Source organism: Battus philenor, unplaced genomic scaffold, assembly GCF_028537555.1.
Source record: "Battus philenor isolate CCGP_79_NKW_IND1 unplaced genomic scaffold, ilBatPhil1.0.hap1 SCAF_17, whole genome shotgun sequence".
Lineage (NCBI taxonomy): Eukaryota > Metazoa > Arthropoda > Insecta > Lepidoptera > Papilionidae > Battus > Battus philenor.
In genome coordinates, this window is record NW_027181679.1 from 391,298 (window position 1) to 404,930 (window position 13,633).

The following is a 13,633-nucleotide window of genomic DNA, read 5'->3' on the forward strand; positions in this document are numbered from 1 at the left end:
TATGGATTCTTAACATATTTATAAAGTTTTAACATTTAATATTAAAATTTCGTGATATTATTCTATCGGGAAAATTGGTTTTCAATTAATTCATTGTTTTAAACCAATGTGACACGTGATACTTTATTCTAACCAAATGTCTGAGACATCCGAGTCTAATTGAAAACAAAGTTGTTATTGAAAAACTCTATGTCTAGTACGTAACAAGAATTTAATTTCACGGCTGCATGTGCGCGACGCCTTTGCCCGCGTAACGCGATAATTTCAATTTGCATTCCGCAATTGTAATGAAACGAACATTAACTGGGTTATCGCGAATTAAATATAAAAACGTGACGAATCGATTGCGAGTTGATTAGAGTCGCAGATACGCGGGTGTCGGGGCGGCAGCCCACCGCTGGGGTGCTATCGATATCGACGCCCACGCTCGTGGCACGATCAACAGTCTTACCGTTGATAATTATACTTTATAGCTATTAAACCATTACGTCTATGTTATTGCTTGCTATGATTTATGGCAGCCGCTGCTTCTTGAACACACTGGCATGATAGTCATATAATATTGCGCCATAATCTTATATGGATTCACTTACGAATTATATCACCTTGAAATTAAAAAATAGGTTATGTTATATATAAAAAAAAGAATACCGTGTAAGGATGCATCTAAAGTTTTCTGAAGCTTGAAAGATGGCGGGAAGTTATAAGAAGACCTTGACCACTTGATCACTATTAAGCTAAGAGCACATGATTGAGAAGAAGAATGTACAAGTGGCGAAGTACAAAGCAGTGCGTTGTTTCTCCAGCACAAAAGAGCCGCAAACAACTGCGCAGCCCGGGAAAGCGGCTAAAGCTGTGCGTTTAACCAACATTTCATTATGCGGCCACGAAAATGATACGACGGCCCCGTAACACCTATCATTTGTACGACAAAAAACATCTAAATGGAGTCATTTGGTAGCAATTGGCTGTTTGTGCAACAGGTAATCTCGACAGACGTGTAATTTTCTTATAAATATGTTACACCGCAATATATTTGTGGGTTTTCTTTACTTTTTTACGAACACAATAGGCCGAATAGGCGTTGACACGTTGCGGTGGCGGGTGGTTTTAAAAAAAAAACAACTTTGACGTCTTCGCCCGTCATTAAAATGTCAAATATCAATTTGGCGGGCGGAAGCGGGTTCGGTTGGTTGTTGTGAAATGGAAAGTGAACGTCGCCGATACGCTATCAGTCAAAGACTCGGCTGCAAGTTAATTATTGAAATTGAATTGTATTTATAGCGGGCGGCGACCTACGGGCCGAGAGATAGCGATGAGTGGACTGGCCTCAGTGACTCAGGTTTGTTTACCGCGCGGGCAGATAAATCCCGCGAGGTCCGACTGCAGGCGACCTCGGAAGAGCGCCCGCGGACGCTAATCACGTTTAATTGCTCCAATACGACGCGTATCGGCGGTGCCCGCAGAACCGACGCGGACAGAGATAAAAATTCGGACCTCTCGCTCCCTCGCGCCGCGCGACGTCCATAATTCATCCGCGCACGAAATAAATCATAGACGGCAAAGTGTTTATTTTCAACGTACTTAATATGTTATAAATTTATTTAAGTGGCGTGCGCTGCGATTGTGGAGTGATTGATATAGTGCGCGCCGCAGCCGCCCCAACCGCCCCTCTCGAGTGCGCTGCGCCGGCGCCGCTCTGCCATCGCACCGGCCTCGGACCGGCTTCGCACTAGCATCTCACTAGCATCGCACTAGCGTCTTATAAGCACTACATTGGCATCGCATTAAAACCATAGCAGCACTGCATTGGCACCTCACTGGACCCGCACTGGCAACTAATTTGAAAATCTCTACCAAGACACTGGCATTGCACTAGCGTCATACTGGCATCACGCTGGCAACGATTTGGCAATGCACTGTACGTGTGTGTGTAGATTTACATAAGAGCATTCTTTTAACATCAAACATCTGGTTAAGTTAGAGGCATTGAAATTATAATTATAATTACAATGAATTTGTAATGAAAACGGTTTTTACGCGAAGGTATTCTCTTAGTTAATAGCTCCTCGCGATAAGTACCATCATGTTACCGTTTGTCACCTGCTGTGACAAGTTCCATCATCTTGCCGTACATGTTTTCGCGCGCTTGCTGTCGGTATTTGTATGGATGTTTAGCATAAAAACTGCTACACTGAGCTATAAAAATCGCATATGTCTCATCTATATCGTATATTAATGAAATTAATTGCAAAAATTTTAATTGTCAGCCGCGATCAGCCAGGTATGCGATGCACTGATGTATTGCACGCACATGACTGCATGCTATCCATATATCTAGTACTATGTAGTTTATATCTATTTTATATTTGACTAGAACGTTCAATAAGAGTTTCCTATAAATCAACGTCAAGAACAGAAAATATGACAAATATTTTAACCAACCAAATCGATTTGAAAATTGATTATAATTTTTTTAATAATTTTATGCTAATAACTACCATTTTCAACAGTATATTAAAACGTATTTGTGTACTATAAAACAATTATTGAAATGTTTCAAATTAAGAATCTTTCAGATTCTGTTTAAGTGTTCCAAATGACTCTCACAATTCAGATAGCGACACATTTCACAGTAGAAACAGGGCATTGTCCTTGATGTATGGAAAAACTCCGTGGGAACGTTTTTTATGACGTCACTATACGTCCCATTGATACAATGGGATACGTTTTCTGACGCGCACAACATCTCCTGGTGATTAATGGAATCTTTCTTCTATAGTCCGGCGATAGAACGATTATTCTGAGCTTACTATATCTATTCTTTTAAAATATTCAAATGTAATTGTTCGAATTTTAAAAATCTTTAAGCTTTCGTCCTTTTCAATGCTTTTCATTCCTTTCCGTACTATCCTTCCGTATATCGCCTCACTTCCTTCAGAGTTGCATATTTTTTACGTATATTATTTTTATAATTTGTTTAACATTTTATTTATTTTTAATTCCGGTTCATTTTTCTACTATCTATATCGTACCTAATTTACATTTTTAATATGACAGTTATTTTATCAATATTATTTATTATTTTCATTACTCTTGTTCTTTTGTATTTTTTAAGTTATTTATTGAAAAAAAAAAAGTCGTAGTAGAAAAGTTTTTATAAATTCCACAATTGCTTATAAGGAATTGTATTGTGTAGTATGATTTGATTTTTAAAGATTCCTTTCGTTGCCTCTTGAATAGCTTGTATTACTTTCTAATGCAGTCTATACCATAAATACAAATAACTCCAGTTAGTAATGTCATAATTAATCCGGTAATCCACTACAATTTAACAATTCAGGCTGAAGCTCCTGGCGGAGGTCTTAAACTTGTTTACATATGAAATAGGTTTAGGGAAAAAGCCAACTGCATGTTGCTCTCACATACCCGGGCAAATTACAAATAAAATTTGAACAACAGTTAAGTTCAATATAAAGATATGATGCTGGAAGCACTGATGCTCTTCATCAGCCGATGGACGCCCACTACAAGGTACAGGCTTCCCCTAAAAATCGCCATGATCACCGACCCTGCGCTGCTCGCATCCAGCCATTTCTCACGACCTTAACTATCCCGCGACTACCAGATCGTGGTCACCATTCGGGAACTTGACGTTAAGTACATATATTCAAAACATGTCAAACGCCACGGTAGTGTGAATTTGCGTCAGCTGATGGACGTCCACTGAAAGGTACAGGCCTCCAAAGACCAAGGACCGACACTACCAAACATGCGCTACTCGCATCGAGAGCCTTCCCGCGATCTTGGCTATGTCCATACACATAGTAAAAGGCCTACCCACGAAGTATCTATAAATGATTCAAAGTAGATAGTAACGCGGACATAGTTCGCAACGGAAGATCTAACTTTGTATTATATCTTACGGTGCGGTACGGTCGTTTGAGCATTTTAATTGGACTCCTGCGCAGTTAATAAGGGTATAAGAATTGTTTATTTCGCGTCGGTCGTCCGTGTATATACAATGCGGGGATAATGAGAGATCGTAATTACGGAACGAGTAGCGCCGGGAAAAAACGTAGTCTCGGGCGAGCGCGCGCGACCGTCTATCCGTAGAGGTCTTGACTTAGAAACCAGTCCGCGGAATTCACTCAGGGACCCTCGAATAGTGGATGGTACAATCCCATCGATATGACTGCAGACTTCTTAGCTACCTAATATTGGCAGAGCTCTCATGATCGCGGGCATGACTTTACACTCATGTGTTCAGAAATCATTGTGTTAGGAATTTCGTCAGATCCATCGATCAGGCGTCATGAACTTTGTGCCATTAACTATACCGTGTGTTTGTCCACGACATTCGCAGCATTTTCGTGTAGCACAAATTGACAGGAATCAATGAGTTTCTGTTTACATTCCTTAAAGTCCACATCTCTACGCCGTAAAGAATCTCTGGAAGTTCAAAGGATGTACAAGACTTAGTCTTCCATTTAGGGGCGAATCTGAACGGGATTCAACTTTTTCCGTCCGTTGCAAACCCGACCTCTGAACTTTACCCGGAATAACAAATATCTGCATAACGTCGTGTAGAAAGAATTCTACACCAGGGCAAAGACTGCTCATTCTCGGGCGCCGGCCTATTGTGCGCGGCTTACATCTGTCCACGTTTCGTTTAGCGCCGATTGTGATGGGATTTGGACGCGCAATTGAAGCTCTTTGTCGCCGCGATCCAGTTCGGGGCTTCGGAAATAAAATAAATAATGGCGGACGGGCCCAGCTGCGCCGGCGCAACTCCGTTAGCCGCGCGCTAGAGCGGAACCGATATACTCGCGTTTTTTTGCGTCTCGCTCACACGTAGCGTGGTTTTTTTGCGGCGCATCGGCGAGTTCGTTTCATCATCCAGGCCTCGCCGGGTCCCTTATGTATGTACATCGAAGATCATCGCGCCAAAAATAATACTCACCCGATGCTCAATATCTTTTTTTTATTTATTCATATTGTTTTCCACTTTGAATCGTTTATTATGAGCACTTTTGTAAGTCGAACCAGAATCGAATTGAGCTGCCTTATAACGGCATCGCGTCCTCAAACCTCAGTCGATTTTGTGTATAATGATCGCTTTTACAGATATGTACTTGCTCTTGCAGTACATATATATTTTTTACAAATATGCAGTAGTAAATGCAATTCTTCCTTCAGTGCTATTCTATGCTCCGTTGTCTCTTCATTTCTAAAAGTCTTCTCCGGCTTAAGCCGAGTAGTTTGTATTTTGTTTGATAATATTTTAAATTCATTCTGTACCGTCGGGTCCTCATGGAGTTACTTTATCAATTCGTACTGGTATTACCATGGGAAAACATTTATACGTGCACTTGTTATAAAGTGCGCCTACGTGATACGTGTCATACGTGTGAGCTAGCAAATCATCACCGAAAAGTCCGCCGGCAAACCGAAAGGTCTGTGCCCTGTAATCTGCGGCCGCGTTATTTTCTCTCGGGGTTTATCGGAGGAGCAAGTAAATACATTGGCGCCGAGGTCGTCGACCGGAAAAGTTATATTAATGGTACATGCTCATGATCTGCGTAGTAATAGGTGGTCACAAATACCTCTACAATAATTAGGCTCCATTCCGAGGTATTGCCGAATCGCCGCCGGCGTAGCGTTCGAAATTCAAACGACCCGAGGGCTCGAAATTTGAATACGCCAATGATGCCGCCCTTCGCCGCCATTGGCTGGACGTCACCGGTACATAAAGGGTCCATAGACAATTATTGCAGTACGAACGTGTATCAGTTTTAATATCAGACGCTACTTACTCCCGACACAAACTATTTTCACATCACCACTGCGGGTTCCTAATGTATACTTGTGAAACATCGATCATCTAATAGAGTAATGTACGCGAGACTTATAACGTCAATTATACCGCGTATTCGGCACGCGGGCGCAGGCATTTTAATTGGCGCGTTTAATTGTTGCGCGTTCGATGTTCTCGGAGCGCGGGCGGCTCCGTTCGGCGTTTTTGCGACCGCGTCAGAAATCTCGCGACAAAAATGGACGTCAAATGAGTATTAATTATTGCCGGTTAATAATGACATAAATAAAGCGGGCTGATATGCTCGAGGAGGAGCAGGTGCTCGGTGACATACAGGAAAGAAAACTGAAACCGACGGCATTCTCGTGTAGAGAACTTCAAAACGAGCTTGTTCGAAAGCGTGACATTAAAAATGCCGAGCATGCTTGAGAACATATCTTCGCAAAATAGCAGACTTACTTGTGTAGGAGTGTTCCTATCGGCCGCCATTTTTAAACGTCCTCCTGTGCTCACCTCGTGCGCTCTGTTATTATTAATGGCGGGGGCCATTAGTCACATTTCAGTTTCGATTGAAATTTGTTAAACTTTTCCCCGCGCTTACGCATTAAACATCTGGAATCCCACGCAGTTTGCAGGTTTCTGAAATACAAACAAGTTTCTTGAACATTTTACTGTCTGCCTCGCGGATTAGTCCTGGCTAATATCGGATACAACTCAACTTTTTTAATAGAGACGAAGCGCATTCTTACATATTTCCTCTTAAAATATAATTAATATTGATTCAAACTTCAACACGATTTATAAGATCTGAAACTTTTTCTACCAAGTCTGTTTAAATTATTATTTTAAAAATATTCTTACAGCGGTCTAACATAGGTTTACAATAATCATATTTAATTCAAAAGATTTAGGCGACGTCCATATTGTATTTACCATTCACCGTGAAAAACTGGCTGCACTAAAGTTTCGACTGCAAAAGTTTCTAATTCATTTGTAATAAACGGAATGATTTTCTTAAATTCCCGCATCAATGGCCTACCATTTACATAACTCAAAACGCATATTAAAAGTAAATTGACGGAAAAGGCCTATTATTCAATAAACGAATATTCAAATGACAAGAATTCTTGGCAGTGATGTCACCTGATTTGATTTCGTTTAGGCTGGCTATATCTGATAAAGTGTATATGTGTAAATCTGTGTTAAATTTTATAAAATGCTGTATTGTTGTGGAGTTTATTACTGCTTCTTCTCTACAACTATAACACCTTGAAAATCATAATTATCATGATTTCAGTTGTGACATAGACCTCTATCTAAAATCCTTAGGACACTCGGCTCAATGTTATTTATCCCACCAAATCCGGCAGAACATTCCAGTCGATGCGACTGACTAGGGTCTCGTCGCTTCACCGCTTTATTTCTTAGTCGTTAGTCGTTTTTGTTGCACTTAAAGCTTGATAATCATTTGGGGAATCATTTAATGGACGAGTTAGAGCCTCCTTCAATCTGTCGGATGATTCTGTAATAAAATCAATCATTGTTTATCACGTGAGGCCGTTGATTGTTTGTGTAAAGCAATAAATTTCGCATTCGTTCATTATTTTTAGCGCCCGGCTACCAGGTCGTATAATCACTGATAAGATTGATACTATAATTGGATTCGTAACACACAGACAAGCATCTTTTTTATATTGTGTACATGACTTAAAATTTGGCAAAACATTTTGAAATTTTTGTCAGTCTTTAATAAAGGGTCTAATGGACAGAAAACAGAGTTAATTGAAATATCTATCCCTGGCTGTCAAATATATAAATCAATTGAAATTCAGTTCAGGGTGTAATAAAACAAAAAATATATAAACAAAAACATTACAATTTAACATTAAGTCACTCTCTGTATTTTATTAATACTTTTTTATTTTTACAAAAAAATCATGAGATGTAAAGTATAAAACTGTTATAAATAGAATTTAAAAATAATTAACAATTTTATTTTTAAAGTAATCGGTGTTTCTTTATGACTGTGACAAGATAAGAAATTTATGTACAAAATCTATGGCCAGTCAGTTGAACATAATTGTTTCTTTTAATTATCGTCGCGGGGCAGAGGTAGAGGGTATCTAAATAAATGATTTGAGTTCGATTTGACCGACATCGCACCGGCAGCGAGCGGCGACGGGAGGCGGGCTTCGTTAAACGCATTCGCGATAATCTGTTAGGAGTTGGTTCGGGGCCCCGCGCTCGCTGCCCGCTCGACTGTACAAAAAAGCGCTATGTATTTGACAGGAGGGCAAAGCTACCCGACCAGCGGCTGTTGACACTTCCCTGCCTCAACTTATATTGGGATAGCGGGTCTTGCGAAGCTGGCACCGCTAGCCCCGTCACGGAGACGTCCCGGAGTCTAGGGGTGGATAGGGGAGGGAGAGGGCACGCCGGGAGGGAGCGACCAGTCACGAGCAGCTGACGCGGGTGTTTTTACCTACGGCGCGAGGGCGCTGTGTGTTTTGTTAGGTACCGGGGAGGTCCCCGACTGAGGTACCAAGTCATCTAAACTGCCTAAACCGTCAGCGAACAACTCTTACGTCACGATTTTTAAATACTCTCGTTTCATTACTTTATTTACATTAGGATTGCAAGTTAAATGTAATTTTGGCGACTGCGATTGTAGAATAAGAATAACAGAGGGATGTCACACGGATTTGAAAGTTATTAACGAAATTAATAATTATTTGAAAGGAATTAATAACAAAAATATCCATGACGGTTCTCTTAGGAATTATTACATCAAAAAGACGAGATTCGTATTAAAATTTGACCGGTATTTAATGTTTTTTTATTCTTGTTTTGCTTACAGAAATAACTTAGTCTTACTCTATTTAATACTCTAGAACATATCATCATATCAGCTGATAAACGCCCACTGCGACGTGTAGGCGTCACCCAAAGGACACCAGGATGTCCAGTCTCACGCTGCTCGCATCCTTAACTATGTCTTCTATCTACCTAATGGGAGGCCCGCTCTTGCGTCTAGACTAGATTGTGATTAATTTAGTTTAATTTAAAAATTGATGCCGCACGAGTTGTTTTGAATATATTATATTAATTGGGAGTACATTTACAGTTTTGGACTCATTCCATCAAAAAATGGTATATAATTTGTCTGTTTATTTTTTTTATTTTATGGTCCCCACTATTGGGGGCCTCTCGTACCCTTATATTTGGTGGACTTTACGGGCAATTTATTTTTTCACATAATTTCCATTTTTTATTATTTCCATTCTCTCCTTTCGTTCTTTACATATTCTTTCAATCTATTCTTTCATGCCACATTTCTGCTCTCTTTCCCTTTTACTCTGCGGCCTTTCATTCCTCCCTCATTACATGTTACATTTTATCTTTATTTCTTTTCGTTTACATTTTTATCTGTCTGTTTATTTGCCCGTCATGTAAACGTTCGAGTTATTCTTCCGTTGTAATGCACTGGTGAGAAATACAACTCACCCCCGCAGGCCGCGCGGGCGAATTGGACACGGCGCGGGAGACCGACGTTATTTGTTGCAGATCAATCAAGATTATATCCGGTAATGCTCTAACCCCTTACCCTAGGACGGATTGCTTCGCCGCTGTGTCGATAATTAGGGGTCGATAGGGGATCACTTGGAGAAACAAATCATGATTTGCCCCTAAATCGATTGATGAAACTTTATGTTGTTTGGCAATCAACAAAGATTAGATATTAGATGTAGACGCTTCCAACAGGTCTAATTATAAATATTTGGACAAGGCCTATATCCAACAGTGGACATCCTATAGCTGAATAATAACTAGCAACTTTATCATGTTTGAGGTGAAATACCGCTGATGGCGGTTATCCTAGACCTCTAAACAGTTATTAAACTTACAGTTATCTCAAAAACACACTTGATTGGAAGATCGCAAAGTTCTCAGGTCACTCACGACACTGCACGGAAAGACTGGGTGCAATACATAGACTCGAATCGCGTTGATGGAAGTACATTCGATTATAACCGAACACCTCAGTTAGTATTATTGAACTTATAAAAATATTATAACTAACAGTTATGAAAACTGAGAGAAGTGGCGGAAGCACCTCCAGGGTTACTTGGAAGGTTATTAGAGTAAAAAGTGTGTTGTGCATAGAATCAAACTTACAATTGAATTAGAACAATTTATTTTAAGAGACACAAAAAGGTAAATTCGATTAAAAATATTTTGAAAAGCGAATCAGCGACGATGTACGAGACCGTTTGCGAGCGCGCGCAAAGCGGAGGGGAATCCCTTATCGGTGCTGGACCCTCTAAAAAGAATTAACTTTAAAAAATTGCATTAACAAAAGCCAAAACACATCGCGACCCGCAGACAAGTTATTAAACATTGCACCATTACGCTTTAATTTCCGACCCCCGGGGGTGGCGTTTGGGAATTAAAAAAGCCAAAGGGCTCGCTTATTCATGGCGGCCGCTGGCGTCGCCGCTTCGGTTTTTGTTGTAAGCACTCGACGCCTGTTTATTTTCAAAGCGAGCATGCGCCGACGCACTCGGGGCTGCGTAAACAAGCTCCGATACGAATTCGCCGCATGTTTGCCTGCGCAGGAGCGAGGGGGGCGTGAGGAGGCGCGCGGGGGCAACATGCTCTCACTAACATTTCGGTAATCGGTGCGAGCCTGCAGCGAACTCTTAGCATCCGATATTTTTTATTTATCATGATTATCTTTGGAAATGTGCGCCAGAAGAGCTCAATCGATTCAAATTTTAAAGGGAACACGTATCATCATGAACCGTAGGACGTCCTTTGCTGTATATAGACGTTTCCCAAAGATTTCCAATAGAATCGGTCGAAGGCCTCTATCCATATTATGAGTGGACGTCCAGCGCTGCGTCTAATTGTCCGTGATCTCTACCCCTGAATCTAAATACCCTATTGACTAAAGAAATAAGTACACGAGGAGAAAATTAAAATAATTGTACTATGTCCCTAAAACGTAATAAGTTTAATGCATGTACTATAAAAATATCAAATATTTCGCCACTTTTAAAAATAATTAATAATTTATTATTACATGAAAGGTTGCAGTATAGCCCAGTGGTAGAGTATTGAGACTTTCAAACGCTTCGATTACCGGGATACAATCTTATGTAATTCACACTTTGTGCATTAATTATAAAAGATTGTCACTGCTCATGAACAAGTTTCCAAAGGATTGGCAGCAGCGTCGACTGCGAGCTATAATACCAAATTGCCAAGCATGGCGGTTACGGTATATCCGGTATATTCCTCATTGATATCTTTGAGGAAGTCTTAAGTCTTGCAATGACCGTCTGTTGCTTAGCATTGTAACGATGACGACCAATTTCTTTGTTTAAATATATCAAGTCATTAAGTTTTAAATACACGTAATATTTAGTCATTCCCTGAAGTATCTGAGAGACGAGGGAGGCAGACAAACGTTAAGTAGTAATGTTCTTAAATATCTCATGCGCGTCTTATCAATCACATCCTCCTAGTGATAGTATTTATATTATCTATAAGCGTCTGTTGATTTGAGGAACGGCTAAAACACGAATTTTTTTAATGTTTCACCTCCCTCGTTGTTTCTTAACCTAGTGATGGAGCTTTTGCTGCGTTATTTCGGTCGGATGGAAGTTTAAGAAACTGTGCATTGAAAGCGGATTATGGATACATGTTATAATAAATAAACAGCTGTCGCGGAGCGAAGAATTAATCCGTGAATCGACCCAAGACGTATCATCGCTCGATCGATACGGTAATAAAAAAAAAATACAAATCCATCGTTTTGCATTCATGGCTGCGTCCGATTGTTGCAGCGCTTTGTGCCGACGTCGAATCGAAAATTATAAAAAAAAAACCTCTTCATAATCCAAACAAATACAGATTATACTAAAATGAATAGACATCTATTATATTTTTTATATCTAAAATTATACAATAGTGCGAGACATGAGCTATTCAGAGGAAAAAAGTTTTCGTTTTTTTTGTTATGTTGTTAGAAAGGATCTTGATTCTTCCAGTTGGGAAGACGCGAGTTATTTATGGGGTTGCAATTAAACGGGCGGCGACCGTGCGGGGCGAGGGGCGAGGGGGTGCGGGGGAGCCGAGTGAGTCATTATGCAACACCTTTACGGCCAGGCCTAATTCCTGCACAACCCTCTGATCGCGTTAATGGCCGAAAAACTGACCTCCTGCGCCGGAATGACCCCCGGGGGACCGCTTAAATGGGTAACTAACGCGGTTATAGCTAGCGCTATGAGAACTTCTGATTTGTTTTGCCCGCTGCCGCGATCACGGAAATTGTACCGACAATTACTTTTGATAACTCGATCCATTCTGATCAATTTCGCTGAATGCATGCAATGTGTTATTCCTTGTTATGTAAATAAACAGGAGCATCAACTAGCGCCGCGGCAGTGAGTTTTGAGGGATCAGAGATACCCAAACGACGGGGCCGAGGTCCGCAGATTGCTGGTGTCGGAGCGGGTCACGCCTCCGTCCAATTAATAAATCAGGTCCGTCGGTGACAAAGCTGGCAGCGTCGCTCACAAATCGTCGCTCCCATAAATCAGGCGGGCATCTTCGCGCGGGAAAAAACGAGGCGAGCAAATACCGACGCGGGCGCGGCTACCTGCCCCGTATCGGCTGCACTATTCAAAATAAAATTTCCGAACTGCGAGCAAAAAACGCACGAAAAACTATTCCTGCAGCAGCCCGTCTCCCTCTCGCGCGCCTCGCTCGCGGGCCTGCGGTGTTTAGATTTTTTTATGTCCTCGAAACTTTCTCACAGCGCGATTTTCGGGTCGACGTATGCGAATGATTTTGAACGTCTGCGTGTAAAATATGGCTGCTCGGAAATTTTTGGATAAACGTTCCAATTTTGATATATTATTGTTTTTTTGTACTCCGTTATGATTAATCGATTTTTAATATCGATTATTACAGCATCGATGTATCGAAGGGAAATATAATAATCGCTAAATGGCAGATAGGAAGTCATGGACACGTTGAGCGGAGGGTGTCGCGGCCGGAATCATCTATATGTATGAGACCGCGGATGAACGGGAATCTCAGACACAGTCGGCCTTCGCGAGAGTCGGACCTGGGAAACGCCTTTCTTTGGTGCCATTCGACAAAATTGTTTCAATGTCCAATCTTTTGTTTTACTTCAAAAGCAGAATGATTCCATGTATGTTTGTCTTCTATACAATTTTTACGTATCAGCCTATAGACACCTATTGCAAGACAGATACCTTCCTCAAAGATACCTATGGGGAGATATACCATAATCGCCTCACTAGACAGGTTGATTGGCGATCGCAGTGTAGTATGTTACAAAGAGGACGCTGTCACTTATTCTCTGGAAACTTGTTTGTGAGCAGCGGCAATACTATACAATTAATGCGCAAAGTGTGAATTATATAAAGTTGTATTGCGGGAATGGAACCCGCGACTTACGATCAAAAGTCTCAGTCCTCTACCCCCGGGCTATCACTGCTATATAATCTTTAATACAATGACCGTATTGGGAAGCTACCAATCTTTCCTGGCCATAACAAATCCCAACATTATGGATTACATAATCAGCTCGTCAAGGCAGTGCGACAGTACCCGGTGCTGTAGAGCTGTTGTCCCCGCAGACGCGCGGTGCAGTTTACATCGATTCATTATTATGATTGCGTAATAATAACTTACACGAGCTGCGACTACCTCAGAAGCCGTTGAGCCGGCTTCGACTTTTTTGATGGCGCGAGCGATCCAAAAAGCGTCCACCTGCGCCCGCGC

General features: G+C 41.1%; 1 protein-coding gene across 9 annotated transcripts in view; it reads left to right on the forward strand.

The window, feature by feature from the left end:
• The window catches only part of hth (homothorax), a 375,595-nt gene that overhangs the window by 34,349 nt on the left and 327,613 nt on the right, over window positions 1-13,633 (forward strand). The gene's annotated exons all lie outside the window — the stretch shown is intronic.